Source organism: Schistocerca americana, chromosome 10, assembly GCF_021461395.2.
Source record: "Schistocerca americana isolate TAMUIC-IGC-003095 chromosome 10, iqSchAmer2.1, whole genome shotgun sequence".
In the NCBI taxonomy this organism is placed as follows: domain Eukaryota; kingdom Metazoa; phylum Arthropoda; class Insecta; order Orthoptera; family Acrididae; genus Schistocerca; species Schistocerca americana.
In genome coordinates this window covers 157826183-157842081 of record NC_060128.1, presented here as the reverse complement: position 1 = coordinate 157842081, position 15899 = coordinate 157826183, and the positions used below count along the sequence as shown (strand labels likewise).

General features: G+C 45.4%; 1 protein-coding gene and 1 pseudogene across 1 annotated transcript in view; both read right to left on the bottom strand.

Annotated features, from left to right (window-relative positions):
• Positions 1 to 15899, bottom strand: part of LOC124552499 (glutamate-gated chloride channel) — a 436122-nt gene that overhangs the window by 332059 nt on the left and 88164 nt on the right. The window lies entirely within an intron of this gene.
• On the bottom strand, positions 1932 to 2049 carry LOC124552824 (annotated as a pseudogene).

The window sequence follows — 15899 nt, the reverse complement described above, 5'->3', positions numbered from 1 at the left end:
TTTGAGTATTTAGAGTACAACGAACCCGTCGTCTCAAAATGGTTCAAATGGCTCTGAGCACTATGGGACTTAACATCTGAGGTCATCAGTCCCCTAGAACTTAGAACTACTTTAAACTAACTAACCTAAGGACATCACACACATCCGTGCCCGAGGCAGGATTCGAACCTGCGACCGTAGCGGTCGCGCGGTTCCGGACTGAATCGCCTGGAACCGCTCGGCCACAGCGGTCGGCTGACAGGTAGGACGCAACTTGGTGCGGTGTGAGACGGAACGACTGCTGACAGGTATCGACGATTTTAATGCAAGAAAAGGACTCCCAGTCCGGTGTGTTCTCATTCTGTTGTATTTTATGAATGTCGCAAATGTGTTGGTTAACGTTTTAACTTCGTGAGCTGAGTGAGACAACCTGACTATGAGAGCGTTGTTGAGTTGTGTGTAGTACAAGAAATGGCAGAAGACTAAGAATTATTACTTTTAAAATATAACAATAAAATATCACATCCATAAAATGAGTAGTACTAAACAAGGTGTCAGGGCTGTCGAGTGAGTGAGAAGCACCGTGCAGGCAAAGGCTAATCCTGTGGTGACCACTTTACTAGCTGTTCATGTGGCATTCACATACATTGACTCATTTGAACAAATGTAAAAGTACATCACTATTGTACTCAAGATAACATATAAACTGCTTCCTTCTTGTACTGTCAGATTTTAGTTTTGACGTAATCTGTACCGTTTCACTTTTAAATGTGTTTTTCGCTACTGGCCTTATTGTAGATCCGACGATACTCTGTAACCGCCGAAACGAACAACTTGTTGTTGAAATTATTGTGACTGTGTTGGCAACAAATAGAAATCGTGAATAAATACATTCCAGGGGAAAAATTCGTCATTTGTAAAACATTTTTAGGGACTTAAATTAATATTCTATGATAACGATTTTGTCTTTTTCGGAAATGTGTTTCTTGCTATCGTCAGCCTACATTTTACTTACTCTCTACTTCGACCATCGTCAGCTATTATTCTGCTCTAATAGCAAATCTCATCTACTGCTTTTGATGCCTCATTTTCTAACGCATCATCTGATCTGACTGCATTCCATTACTCTTATCGTACGCTTGTTTTCGCTCATATTATAGCTCTTGTTCAGGGCGCTATCCATTCTGCTCAACTGTTCTTCCAAGTCCTTTGATGCCTCTGATAGAACTGTAATACCGTCGACAAACTTCGAAGCGTTTGTTTCTTCTCCCTCTCCAAATACCTCTTCTGTTTGCTTTACTGTTTGCTAAAGATACAGGTCGAATAACATGGGCGATACCTCACCACCCTATCCCACTCTCATCTAGCCACGCGCTTATGGGAAAAATGTGGGTTTTGAGAGTAGAAGACGTAACGGCCGTACGTACGGAAAAGACGGCAAGCTTCGTGACGAACTCCTAGGGGAACGGTGCCATCTCGCGTGTTTACGACTCAGAAGCTAATTATACCCGAGGCGTAAGTGCTTCCAGATCGTGACAAAGTAGCGCGTGCAAGGCCAACAACGCGACCACGTCATCCGCTGCGCCAAAGAAGCCTTCGTTGCACATTTGCTACGCCGTAGCTAGAACGCAACTGGACAGTGCTATATGCGATGCATATTCTCGTACACAGCAATGTTACACATGTGTTCAGGCACTACAATTGAAATCGGAACGAGGGGTCTCATCTTCCATTAAAAACTAAACTCCTCCCGAACACGCCACGAAGGCCCAACGGAACCGACCGGCCGCCGTGTCATCTTCAAATCATAGGCGTCACTGGATGCGGATATGGAGGGGCATGTGGTCAGCACACCGCTCTCCCGGCCGTATGTCAGTTTACGAGACCGGAGCCGCTACTTCTCAGTCAAGTAGCTCCTCAGTTTGCCTCACAAGGGCTTAGTGCACCCCGCTTGCCAACAGCGCTCGACAGACAGGATGGTCACCCATCCAGGTGCTAGCCCAGCCCGACAGCGCTTAACTTCGGTGATCCTACGGGAACCGGTGTTACCACTGCGGCAAGACCGTTGGCCTCCCATTACAGTTATCTATTAGGTTGCTGCGTAGCGTTTTTGTTTTGCATGTTAGTATTCCGGTTGCTATCGGGTTATTTAGCGATTGTCAGTGTTTATTTCGACTTCACTGTTCCTATTTGAGTGTAAATATTGACGTTTTTTTCATTTGACGATACTGAGTGAAGCTGTGGATGCTAGAAAATGGAGTAGCAAGTGGAGAAATCGGAACATTTGCGACATATTCTTCTGTTTGATGTCAGTAGAGGAGTGACAGTAGCAGACACAGCCGGAAAGATTTATGCCGTGCGTGGGGATAATGCCATTGGACAAAACACGCCGAAAAAATGGTTTTCTAGTTTTAAGGACGATCGTTTTGATATTAGTGACTCCTCGTTCAGGGAGACCTTCGGGGTTTGATTAAGGTCAGTTAAAGGCACACAATGACACACGTCAGTTTACTCGAGAACTAGCATATGTGATGAACTATGATCATTCCATCACTGTGCGACATTTGCATGCAGTGGGGAAGGTTCCAAAATCGGGTGTATGGGCACCTCATGCTCTAAACCAAAATCAGCAGGTGCTCACATGTGCATCTCTGCCTGTTCGTCAGCAACTGGCTCGTGAACAACACCGACCATTCCTATCCTGCATCGTTAATGGACACCATAAATGGTTTATGCTAACGTAACTCAAAGAAGCAAAAGGTTGGGCCCAAATAAAGCACCAACTCCGCACACGAAAAACTGCAGGCATCCACAAAAGATAACGTTATGCATCTGGTGGGACAGCTACGAGTTGCTTCCCCGAAGTATAACCATCACTACTGACATTTGCCCGCATCTCGTGGTCGTGCGGTAGCGTTCTCGCTTCCCACGCCCGGGTTCCCGGGTTCGATTCCCGGCGGAGTCACGGATTTTCTCTGCCTCGTGATGGCTGGGTGTTGTGTGCTGTCCTTAGGTTAGTTAGGTTTAAGTAGTTCTAAGTTCTAGGGGACTTATGACCACAGCAGTTGAGTCCCATAATGCTCAGAGCCATTTGAACCATTTGAACTGACATTTATTGTCAACAACTGAGGCGTCTTGCAAACATAATTCAACAACAACGACCAGGAAGACTGCGCAAAGTCTTCCATTTTCAGGAACTATAACGCGCTCCCGCATTCTGCTAGACTGACACAAAACCCTGTACAGGAGCTGGATTGGGAATTCATCCCGAACCCACCTTACTCACCTGATCTTGCGCCCTCGATTTTCACTCTGTTCGCTCTCTACTGACCAGATTTCAAGGAACTTCATTTCCGGATGAAAATGACCTCCGAACATGGTTCGACCAGTTCTTCGTCGTCTCAAAACCACGCGATTCCTACTGTTGCGGAATCGAAAAGCTACCCCAGCGTTGGCACACTGTTGTAAATAATTAAGGAGAATGTAATATTGATGACTAAAGTTTCTGTTATGTGTATCTGTTGTGGCCATCCATGTGTGTCAGTATGCCATACGGAAAATATAAGGTTCATTCAAACAGAAACGAGCGGGAGGCTGCAAAATGAAAATCGCTGAAACGACCGTAATGCCCTTACCTGCGGAAGAAGGCGTGGTCGGTATAAGCGCGCTGAGGTCCCAACTCGCCGCTAGAGGGACATGAGCGCACAGTAAAGTGAGCATAGAGCGAGTTCGTGCATGCTTCGGTTGTCCACTGCACTCAGTCGTGCTAGAAACAGTGATGAAGGCTTCAAAAGAGGATCAAAGGGGTGTAGAGCGTTTCATTACAGCGGGAGGAGAGTAGTATAAGGAAGTTCACCGACGAATGGCACAACTGTACGAAGAGCACCGCATGTACTGCATTTTTATATTTTCTCCTTTCATCAATTAAATTCAATATTTCTTCTGTTACCCGAGGATTTCTACTAGCCCTCGTCTTTTTACCCACTTGATCCTCTGCTGCATTCACTACTTCATCCCTCAAAGCTATGCATTCTTCTTCTACTGTGTTTCTTTCCCCCATTCCTGTCAATTGTTCCCTTATGCTCTCCCTGAAACTCTGTACAACCTCTGGTTTAGTCAGTTTATCCAGGCCCTATCTCCTTAAATTCTCAACTTTTTGCAGTGTCTTCAGTTTTAATCTCCAGTTCATAACCAATAGATTGTGGTCAGAGGCCACATCTGCCCCTGGAAATGTCTTACAATTTAAAACCTGGTTCCTAAATCTCTGTCTTACCATTATATAATCTATCTGATACCTTCTAGTATCTCCAGCCTTCCGACGCAAGTCCGACCTCTGGGGCAATGACTGCCACCGTAGCTTGCTCGTCTTTACTAATGAGGACGTCCACCTGAGGACAGTGGAGCCGGTATTGCGGTGTGGCCTTTCTCATCGCGCATCGCTGGCCAACCACATCCGTTCTCCCTTGCTTGCCATTTTTCAACAGGACAATGCTTCTCCACACATGACACACCTCTGTACGAACTGTCTGCGTGATGAGGTGTTGCCGTGGCGAGTAAGATCCCTAGATCTAGTAGGAGAGCTCGGGCGCCAGCTCTGTCGCAGTGCCAGCATCCGGAGTACCAATGACCAGCTACAAAGATTACGGGTCAGCCCGCTTCAGGAGAGGATACGACGGCCTTATGACATGATTCCCAATCGAATAAGTGCATGCATCCAGACCAGAGAGATCCAACTTCAAAGTAGTAAAGTGGACTAACATTGCCAAGTTCTTCATAAATTTGATTCGTTATTGCAGTCACCGAAATAACATTACATGCCCTCTCCACTTGTGATGTTTCATTTCGATTTCCACTCCCCTTGTGGAAGGTTCACTTATTTGGCAGGCAGTGTACACGTACGAGGGGCGTTTGAAAACTCCGTGCAAAAATAAAAACTACTTACGTGTTTGGGGTAAACCTTTCTTATATTTCGACATAGTATCCTTTTAGACTTATACACTTCGTCTAATTTGTTGATCCCTTCCGAATAATAGGAATTGTCCAAGTCTGCAAAGTAGCTATTAGTTGCTGCAATCACCTCCTCGTTTGAATAAAATCTTTGTCCCGCCAGCCATTTCTTCAAATTGGTGAACAAATAGTAGTCCAAAGGAGCCAAGTCTGGAGAATAGGGTGCATGTGAAACGAGTTGGTATCCTATTTCCATTAATTTTGTGACCACAACTGCTGAGGTGCGTGCTGGTGCATTGTCGTGATGGAAAATGACTTTTTTGCGATCCAATCGTCGACGTTTTTCTTGCAGCTCGTTTTTCAAACGGCCCAGTAACGATGAATAATATGCACCTGTAATAGTTTTACCCTTTTCCAGATAGTCGATGAGGATTATCCCAAAATACAATCGCCATAACCTTTCCGGCCGAAGGACTCGTCCTCGCCATTTTTGGTGCAGATTCTCTCTTGGTAACCCACTGTTTAGATTGTTGTTTGGACTCAGGAGTATAGTAATGTATCCATGTTTCATCCACAGTGACGAATCCTGCGTATTCTTCCTGGACAGCTGCAAACCATCCTTGCAACACTTCACACGATTGCGTTTTTGGTCAATCGCGGAACCCATCTTGCGGATAGCTATCTCATGTCGAATTGTTGTGCAAAATATTATGTACCCGTTCATTTGAGATACCCACAGCACTAGCAATCTCACGCACCTCAACTCTCTATCACCATATCATGGATTTTATCAATGATTTCTGGAGTCGTGACCTCCACAGGGCGTCCAAAAAGTTCAGCATCACTTGTACCCATATGGCCACTCCGAAAATTTTGAAACCACTTATTAACTGTTCTAATCGAAGGTACAGAGTCACCGTAATGTTTATCAAGCTTCTCTTTAGTCTCCTGAGGCGTTTTGCCTTTCATAAAGTAATGTATAATCACCACACGAAATTCCTCTTCGTCCATTTTTTGACAATCACTCGACTTCCTTGATTCACACGAATGCCAAACGCAAAGAAATAGACCAATATGGCTGAAACTTGGTGTGCGTTCTTTCCAAAGATGCTACTAACTAAACATGACCTCGATACGCAGCGGTGGTGCCATCTCTCGTACTTTGCACCTATTATTATTGTGGAACATTAATACTGTGAATCTCAGTTTTCAGTATGTCTATGTTGCTTCAAGTACGGACGAACGGACGAAATCTCCTATAGATACAGGGTGAACATTAATAGAAGCTACAAACTACAGAGACGGGTACCAAACTCGAAATGGAGGAGAAAAGGTCCTATGAACATATGTCCGTAAACGGACGGTGTGCGAGCGAGGACAAATCGTCCTGGAAATACAGAGCTGCATCGCATCCTCGTCACAACAAATGTTCAAAGTAGCCTCACGGGATGCAGTGCACTCGTCACATTAAGGATTGCCGCACTCTTTCGCACGTTCCGGCTTCTCTCCAGATAGCATCACAGGCGTCGTGGACAGTGTTGAAGGGTCTCCACATCAGGAATCGTTTCAACATACACAACAGTTTCCAGATGTCCCCAGAGGTATACATCCAAGGGGTTTAAGTCTGGTGGTCTAGCATGCGATGCTACAGGGGCTCCGTGTCCCGTCCAACGCCTGGGAAAGATGATGTTGAGGTGTCGGCGAACTGTAATGCGGAAGTGGGGGTGGTGCTCCGTCATGCAGAAACCACATAACCTGTTGTATTGCCAAAGGCACGTCCTCAAGCAGTCCAGACAGAGTATTCCGTAGGGAGTGCAGGTACGTTACTCCGTCCAGGCGTTGTGGGGTGATACCGGTCCAAGTATGTGGTCGCCAAGAATGAGACGCCTCAACCATTCCCCATGGATTGTCTGTAGCCCACAGATGACGATTATGCAGACTCATGATGCCAGTTCTGGTAAAGTTTGCATCGTCGGTAAAGAGAAACTTTCTTTTGTCAGAGCCTTCAACCGCGGCAACGATGCATTTTTCCCTTTCTATTTCCAGCCAGGAAACCGTCCATGCAGTTTGTCGAATTTATTATTGTTCACACTGTGTGTGTGTGTAAAGGAGAAACGTTGTTATCAAACATCTAGAAAAGAAATTGATCAATTACTCTAAAGTTCTTGGCCGAATTGCTTCAAATTTCTCCATTCAGATGAAACAATGAAGAAAATTAAATGAAAAATTACATGCCTAACAAACAAAATATATCGGGGTAAACTCACTACGATTCCTATCGCGAGAATGAATTACAGCGGCAATACCCGTATTGGAGGTAGTACCGTCAGCCGTCACTAGATCTCGAGAATTTGACAGAAACATGCCTGAAAACTCTTACTTATTGATCAGTTGCCGTTGTTATATATCCAACGGAACAAGGCTGGTCGAGAAGAACCTATTGCCGAACGTAACAGAGGTCACCACCATCATCGGGGGCTATGGCGCAGGTGCAGACGTATTCATTCCACGCATTCCGTTGGTACCCAGTGATTTAAATGTGGCCTTCGATGTAAAGAAATTGCAGTCTCGCATGAGGCCTACATTCGCTGTGAGTAGCAACAAGGCACAGCGCCAATCTCTTTCTATGGAGTATATTAAACATTCCAGCCAACGCTGGACACTACAGCTGGTATTTCATAAATGTTTATAACTTTTATTCAGTTTATTGGTTTTCGGTCGGTGCCCATTCACCTTTCCCAATTGTAATGTCAGTTATGACTATCCGAAAATAAAGACAACACGATACCCGGTTCCCTGGAGGAGAAAATGTCCGACGCGCAGCTACCGAAGCGGCCAAATGATTGTAATAATTAAGCTGACTGAATATATCGATCATTCAGTTCAATACAGCTTTCGCATAGTATGTATCATAATTTGAGGGCATGTTCTGCTCTATCCATGTCGATTTATTCCATTATGGCTAACTGCATCCAACAATTACTTAATGAGCATCGAGAAAATTTATACAACTACGTTTTCAAACGATGCCAGATGTATCCTAGTGGCGACCTTGCAAAGAACCTGATGTGATTGTTTGAAACGTTCCATTCAGCACTTCTCACAATCGCAGTGCGAAACTCTGTTCCCTTGTACACGCGTCCGCAGCGCGGGGTGTAGTCTTTAGCGTTGCTGCCTCTAGATCACGGGCTCCCGGGTTCGTTTCCCGGCCGTGTTGGTGATTTTCTCTGCCTGGGGTCTGGGTGTTTGTGTTGTCCTCATCATTTCTTCGTCATTCGTGAAAGTGGATAGACTGGACTCGGTAAAGATTGGGACTTTGTACGGGCGCTGATGATCGCGCATCCCTTATACACGACATTCATAACGGTGCAGACTCGTCAAATGTAAAAATAAGTTCCGGAGTACCCATTGGGGATGCTATACGGCCGTTACTGTCAGCGCTATGTTTAGATGATCTAGTCCATAATGGCGGCAGCTCCGTGAAGTCGTTCATGTGTAGTTGCTGTTATGATATCTTGCGAACCATGGATGAAGGGTATCAGACGGATGCCATATTCCTTGACTTCCGGAGAGCGTTTGACTCGGTGCCCCACTGCAGACTCCTAACTAAGGTACGAGCATATGGGATTGGTTCCCAAATATATGAGTGGCTCGAAGACTTCTTAAGTAATAGATCCCAGTACGTTGTCCTCGATGGTGAGTGTTCATCAGAGGTGAGGGTATCATCTGGAGTGCCCCAGGGAAGTGTGGTAGGTCCGCTGTCGTTTTCTATCAACATAAATGATCTTTTGGATAGGGTGGTAGCAATGTGCGGCTCTTTGCTGATGACGCTGTGGTGTACGGGAGGGAGTCGTCATTGAGTGACTGTAGGAGGATACAAGATGACTTGGACAGGATTTGTGATTGGTGTAAAGAATGGCAGCTAACTCTAAATATATATAAATGTAAGTTAATGCAGATGAATAGGAAAAATAATCCTGTAATGTCTGAATACTCCCTTAATAGTGTAGCGCTTGACACAGTCACATTGATTAAATATTTGGGCGTAACATTGCAGAGCGATATGAAGTGGGACAAGCATGTAGTGCCAGTTGTGGGGAACGCGGATAGTCGTCTTCGGTTCATTGCTAGAATTTTGGGAAGATGTGATTCATCTGTAAAGGAGACCGCTTATAAAACACTAATACGACCTATTCTTGAGTACTGCTCGAGCGTTTGGGATCCCTATCAGGTCCGATTGAGAGAGGACATAGAAGCTATTCAGAGGCGGGCTGCTAGATTTGTTACTGGTAGGTTTGATCATCAAGAGAGTGTTACGGGAATGCTTCAGGAAGTCGGGTGGGAGTCTCTAGAGGAAAGGAGGCGTTCTTTTCGTAAATCGCTACACAGGAAATTTAGAGAACCAGCATTTGAGGCTGACTGCAGTACAATTTTACTGCCGCCAACTTATATTTCGCGGAAAGACCACAAAGATAAGATGAGAGAGATTAGGGCTCGTACAGAGGGTTATAGGCAGTCATTGTTCCCTCGTTCTGTTTGGGAGTGGACAGGGAGAGAAGATGCTGGTTGTGGTACAAGGTACCCTCCGCCACGCACCGTATGGTGGATTGCGGAGTATGTATGTAGATGTAGATATACAGGGGAGTCAGAACGCCAGAAAACTTACTGCCCAAAAATGGCAGAAACTGTGAAACCGAGCGAGGTGGCGCACTGGACTCGCATTCGGGAGGACGACGGTTCAATCCCGCGCCCGGCCATCCTGATTTAGGTTTTACGTGATTTCCCTAAATCGCTCCAGGCAAATGCCGGGATTGTTCCTTTCAAAGGGCACGGCCGACTTCCTTCCCCGTCCTTCCCTAATCCGATGAGACCGATGACCTCGCTGTCTGGTCTCCTTCCCCAAAACCAACCAACTCTTCGATTACAAAGTCAGCAGTAAATCACTGGAAACAGTAACCACCCTGAAATACCTTGGAGTATCTATACGGAGCGACATAGAAAGTGAACCGACGACATAAAACTGGTTGTGGTAGAAACAGACGTCTGTCCGAGTTACGCTCGAAACATTCTAAGCGAATGTTAAGTCACTAACGAAAGTAGTGGCTTGCGAAACTGTGTGTGTGTGTGTGTGTGTGAAATTCTGAGGGACCAAACTGCTTAGGTCATCGGTCCCTAGACTTACACACTACTTTAACTCCAACTAACTTATGCTAAGACCAACACGCACACCATGCCCGAAGGGGGACTCGAACCTCCGGCGGGAGGGGCCGCGCAGTCCGTGACATGGCGCCTCAAACCGCGCGGCCACAACGCGCGGCTGCGACACTGTCGTTTTATCGAATCGCTATTCCAGGATCCTTACCAAGCGCGAGTAATGGAGAAGAGAAGGAAACTCCAAAGGTGAACTTCGTTTACTTAGCGCGAGACTACCACGCAGGTGCTGAAATATTCCAGTATCTGAAACTACAAGCGATATGTTACATACATTAAGTCGTAGCATTTTGGTTTTGCACGTTGGTATTCCAGTTGCTACAGGTTTATTTACCGATTGTCATTTTTTTATTTCTACTTCAGTGTTGCTGTCTTCGATTAAATATTGTCACTTTGTTATTTGGAGGTACTGAGTGTGGACGCTAGAAAATGGAGTACCAAGTGTAGGTTCAAATGGCTCTGAGCACTATGGGACTCAACTGCTGAGGTCATTAGTCCCCTAGAACTTAGAACTAGTTAAACCTAACTAACCTAAGGACATCACAAACAGCCATGCCCGAGGCAGGATTCGAACCTGCGACCGTAGCGGTCTTGCGGTTCCAGACTGCAGCGCCTTTAACCGCACGGCCACTTCGGCCGGCTACCAAGTGTAGAAACCGGAACATTACCAACATATCCTTCTGTTCTTGAGTTCAGTAGAGAGATCACAGCAGCAGAGGGAGCCGGAAACATTTGCGCAATGTATGGGGATAATGTGATTGGACAGAGCACGGCAAGAAAATGGTTTTCTCGTTTCGAGGAGGATCGTTTTGATATTAGTCTTCCACGTTCTGGAAGACATTCGAGGTTTGACGAATGTAGTTTAAACGCATTGATCCACAATGATGCACGTCAGTTTACTCGAGTATTGGCAAATGTTATGAACTGTGATCATTCCAGCATCGTGCGACATTTGCGAGCAGCGGGAAGGTTCAAAAATCATGTGTATGGGAACCGCATGCTCTAAGTCAAAATCACAAAAGTCAGCGGGTGAGCATATGTACATCTCTGCTTGCTCGTCATCAATTGCCTCTTGGACAACACCGACCATTCAAATTGTAAGCAGGCTGTTTAGGTTTTTATGTTGGTAACGCCACGTAGAGCGCCCTGTATGAAAATCACTGACCGTGCTGTGTGCAGTCTGTGGCTGGTTTGCATTGTTGGAATATTTACTAATGTGGTGTTGGGCAGTTGGATGTGAACACACACACACACACACACACACACACACACACACACACACACATATATATATATATATATATACAGGGTGAGTCACCTAACGTTACCGCTGGATATATTTCGTAAACCACATCAAATACTGACGACCCGATTCCACAGACCGAACGTGAGGAGAGGGGTTAGTGTAATTGGTTAATACAAACCATACAAAAATGCACAGAAGTATGTTTTTTAACACAAACCTACGTTTTTTAAATGGAACCACGTTAGTTTTGTTAGCACATCTGAACATATAAACAAATACGTAATCAGTGCCATTTGTTGCATTGTAAAATGTTAATTACATCCGGAGATATTGTAACCTAAAGTTGACGCTTGAAACCTCTGACGTTCAGCTGGGTGTTGTAACAAACACGGGCCACGGTCGGCGAGCAGCATCTGCAGGGACATGTTTACGATGACGACCGTGTTTACGAGTGTGGCTGTAGTGCACTGTTGTGGTTTGGTCTAGCTGTCGCAGTGTCCGCAAGTAGCGCTTGCTGCTATTGTTATTCTGCATTCGTCTCCGCACGCATACCAACTGTAGTACACCGTGTTACCAGACGTCTGTGATAGTGTAGTGTTGTAGGAACTGTGACCATGGTGTATTCGAACTCTGAAAAGGCGGAGATGATACTCATCTATGGCGAGTGTCGACGAAATGCAGCTGAAGCCTGCAGGGTGTATGCAGAACGGTACCCGGACAGAGAGCATCCAACGTGCCGGACATTGCAAAACATCTACCGCCAACTGTATGCAACAGGTATGGTCGTAGCACGCAAACGGGTCCGTAACAGGCCCGTCACAGGAGAAGCGGGTGCAGTTGGTGTGTTAGCTGCTGTTGCCATGAACCCACACATGAGTACACGGGACATTGCGAGAGCCGGTGGACTGAGTCAAAGTAGTGTCATGCGCATACTGCATCGTCACCGCTTTCACCCGTTTCATGTGTCGCTACATCAGCAATTACATGGTGATGACTTTAATCATCGAGTGCAATTCTGTCAATGGGCATTAACAGAGAATGCGTTGCAGTTCTACCTGTTTACCGATGAACCGGGTTTCAAAAACCACGGGGCAGTGAATCTACGGAACATGCATTACTGGTCCGTGGACAATCCTCGCTGGCTCAGACAGGTAGAGCGACAGCGACCGTGGACTGTAAATGTATGGTGCGGAATCATTGGCGACCACCTCATTGGTCCTCACTTCACTGCAGGGGCCCAAACAGCTGCAACATACATCGCGTTTCTGCAGAATGATCTGCCAACGTTGCTCGAAAATGTCCTACTGGAAACGCGTCGACGTATGTTGTATCAGCATGATGGTGCACCTGCACATTCCGCAATTAACACTAGGCTGACCCTTGACAGGATGTTCGACGGGTGTTTCATAGGACGTGGAGGACGCATAAATTGGCCAGCCCGTTCTCCTGATCTTACACCTCTGGACTTCTTTCTGTGGGGTACGTTAAAGGAGAATGTGTACCGTGATGTGCCTACAACCCCAGAGGATATGAAACAACGTATTGTGGCAGACTGCGCCGACATTACACCAGATGTACTGCGGCGTGTACGACATTCATTACGCCAGAGATTGCAATTGTGTGCAGCAAATGATGGCCACCACATTGAACATCTATTGGCCTGACATGTCGGGACACACTCTATTCCACTCCGTAATTGAAAACGGAAACCACATGTGTACGTGTACCTCACCCCTCATGGTAATGTGTCAGTGAAAAAGACCAATAAAAAGGTGTTAGCATGTGGACGTAATGTGCTGTTCCACTCTCTTCTGTACCTAAGATCCGTCACCGTTCCCTTTGGATCCCTACGCAATTCGGTGCTCTCCGATACACACGATCGAACAGCGGAGGAGTGGTACTCAAGCGTCAACTTTAGGTTACAATATCACCGGATGTAATTAACATTTTACAATGCAACAAACGGCACTGATTACGTATTTGTTTTACATGTTCAGATGTGCTAGCAAAACTAACGGGGTTCCATTTAAGGAAACGTAGGTTTGTGTTAAAAAACATACTTCCGTGCATTTTTGTATGGTTTGTATTAAACAATTACACTAGCCCCTCTCCTCACGTTCGGTCTGTGGAATCGATACGTCAGTATTTGATGTGGTTTACGAAATATATCCAGCGGTAATGTTAGGTGACTCACCCTGTATATATAATGACTTTTGAACATTATTAAGGTAAATACATTGCTTGTTCCTTACCAAAATCTTTCATTTGCTGACTATGCCTATCAGTTGTTAATGCCTTGCGTAGCTAGAATCTTTTATTTAGCTGGCAGTATTTGCGCTCGCTGTACTGCAGTAGTTCGAGTAACGAAGATTTTTGTGAGGTACGTGATTCATGAAAGGTATAGGTTATTGTTAGTCAGGGCCATTCTTTTGTAGGGATTATTGAAAGTCAGACTGCGTTGCGCTAAAAATATTGTATGTCAGTTTAGTGTTGATCAGAATGAGTAAAGATAGAAATATCTGAGTACGTTCAGTGTTGCTCAGCTGTTTGAAAATCAAATAACATAAGAGGTTTTCCAGCACTGTCATTTATAGATTTTTCTAAGGGGACGTTACAACATGTCGTGTCGTTACTGGTGACGAGAAAGGATGTCTTTATGCTAACATAAGGTAAAAGAAAGGAATGGTTGAGCAGTAATTCCCTATACAAAGGCCTACGCAATCCACAGAGACGGTGTGTCGTACTATGAAATGCTTCCCCGAGGTATAACCATCACTCCTTACATTTATTGTCAACAACTGAGAAGTCCTGCAGACGTAATCCAAGAACAACGACCAGGAAGACTGCGTGAAGTGACGCTATTGCACGATAACTCTTATCCGCGCTCTTCTAGACTGACAGGACACACGACACAGGAGATGCGTTGTGGAAGTCATTTCGAACACGACTTATTCACCGGATCTTCCGCACTCAGATTTTCATCCTTTCCACTTTCTACCGAACAACCGTGAAGGAACTTCCTTTCTGGATGAAAATACGCTCCGAGCAAGGCCCGACGACTTCATTGGTTCACAACCACGTGATTTTTGCTATTGTGGAATCGAATTGTTACCCAAACGTTGGCAGACTGTTCTAAATATGGAAGGTGGATATGTTACTGATGTCTAAGGTCTCTGTTAAATGGATCTGCTGTGTTTATTAAGCTTATGGAAAAACGCTACAGTCCCATGGTCGTGCGGTAGCGCTCTCGCTTCCCACGCCCGAGTTCCCGGGTTCGATTCCCGGCGGGGTCAGGGATTTTCTCTGCCTCGTGATGACCGCGTGTTGTGTGATGCGCTTAGGTTAATTAGGTTTAAGTAGTTGTAAGTTCTAGGGGACTGATGACCATAGATGTTAAGTCCAATAGTGCTCAGAGCCATTTGAACGATTTTGAAAAACGCTACAAACTTACGCTCCGACCTAATGTAATGTTGCTGTTGTTGTTGTTGCTCTGTTCTTGCTGTGGTCTTCAGTCCGAGGATTTGTTTATAAAGTAACAAGTATACTGGACATAATCAAACCATAACTTTTTAAATTATACACCGACCAAGATCGACATTGCCATGCTGGAAGACGTTACTATCTTTGGAAGTACTTACGTGAAGTTTACTAACAAATATTAAATAGGAATAAGAATATGATATAAACAATCATTATAACAATGTAAATGACCTTAACATTCGCAGGGAACAATAATTTGTCAAAATCATTTTTCAAACATCCAGCCACGTAACTTGGGGGATCTTACTGGGTTTTTGTTTGGGCGTCTTCTTTGGATGACCTTGACGCATCAAATGACGTGCACAGAAGTGAAAAGAATGTAGAAGTCAAGAGACCACAGAGAGAGTGTGGAAGTGCTGTCGATGACTAGAGATGTAAGTTGCGCGTCGAATCATTTATTAACTCGTGTGACTACTGCTTGCACATTTGTAATTAGTATACGAAATTTATTGGTCGCGGATGGAAGAATTTGTGAACATTTGAATTATCAAAATTTTGAGCTGCAGTTGCAGGTGGAATAGTGACTCTGAGAAGGCGTCATGTTGAACTATACAAGTTCGCATTACCAGAGAGGTCAAGAAAATGTGCAGACGACGGAACATAAACGATACTGGTAGTGCAATAAGTTTGTTACACTTTTTTAATTAGACCTGTTCATGGAGTGTCAGTCATACACTCCTGGAAATGGAAAAAAGAACACATTGACACCGGTGTGTCAGACCCACCATACTTGCTCCGGACACTGCGAGAGGGCTGTACAAGCAATGATCACACGCACGGCGCAGCGGACACACCAGGAACCGCGGTGTTGGCCGTCGAATGGCGCTAGCTGCGCAGCATTTGTGCACCGCCGCCGTCAGTGTCAGCCAGTTTGCCGTGGCATACGGAGCTCTATCGCAGTCTTTAACACTGGTAGCATGCCGCGACAGCGTGGACGTGAACCGTATGTGCAGTTGACGGACTTTGAGCGAGGGCG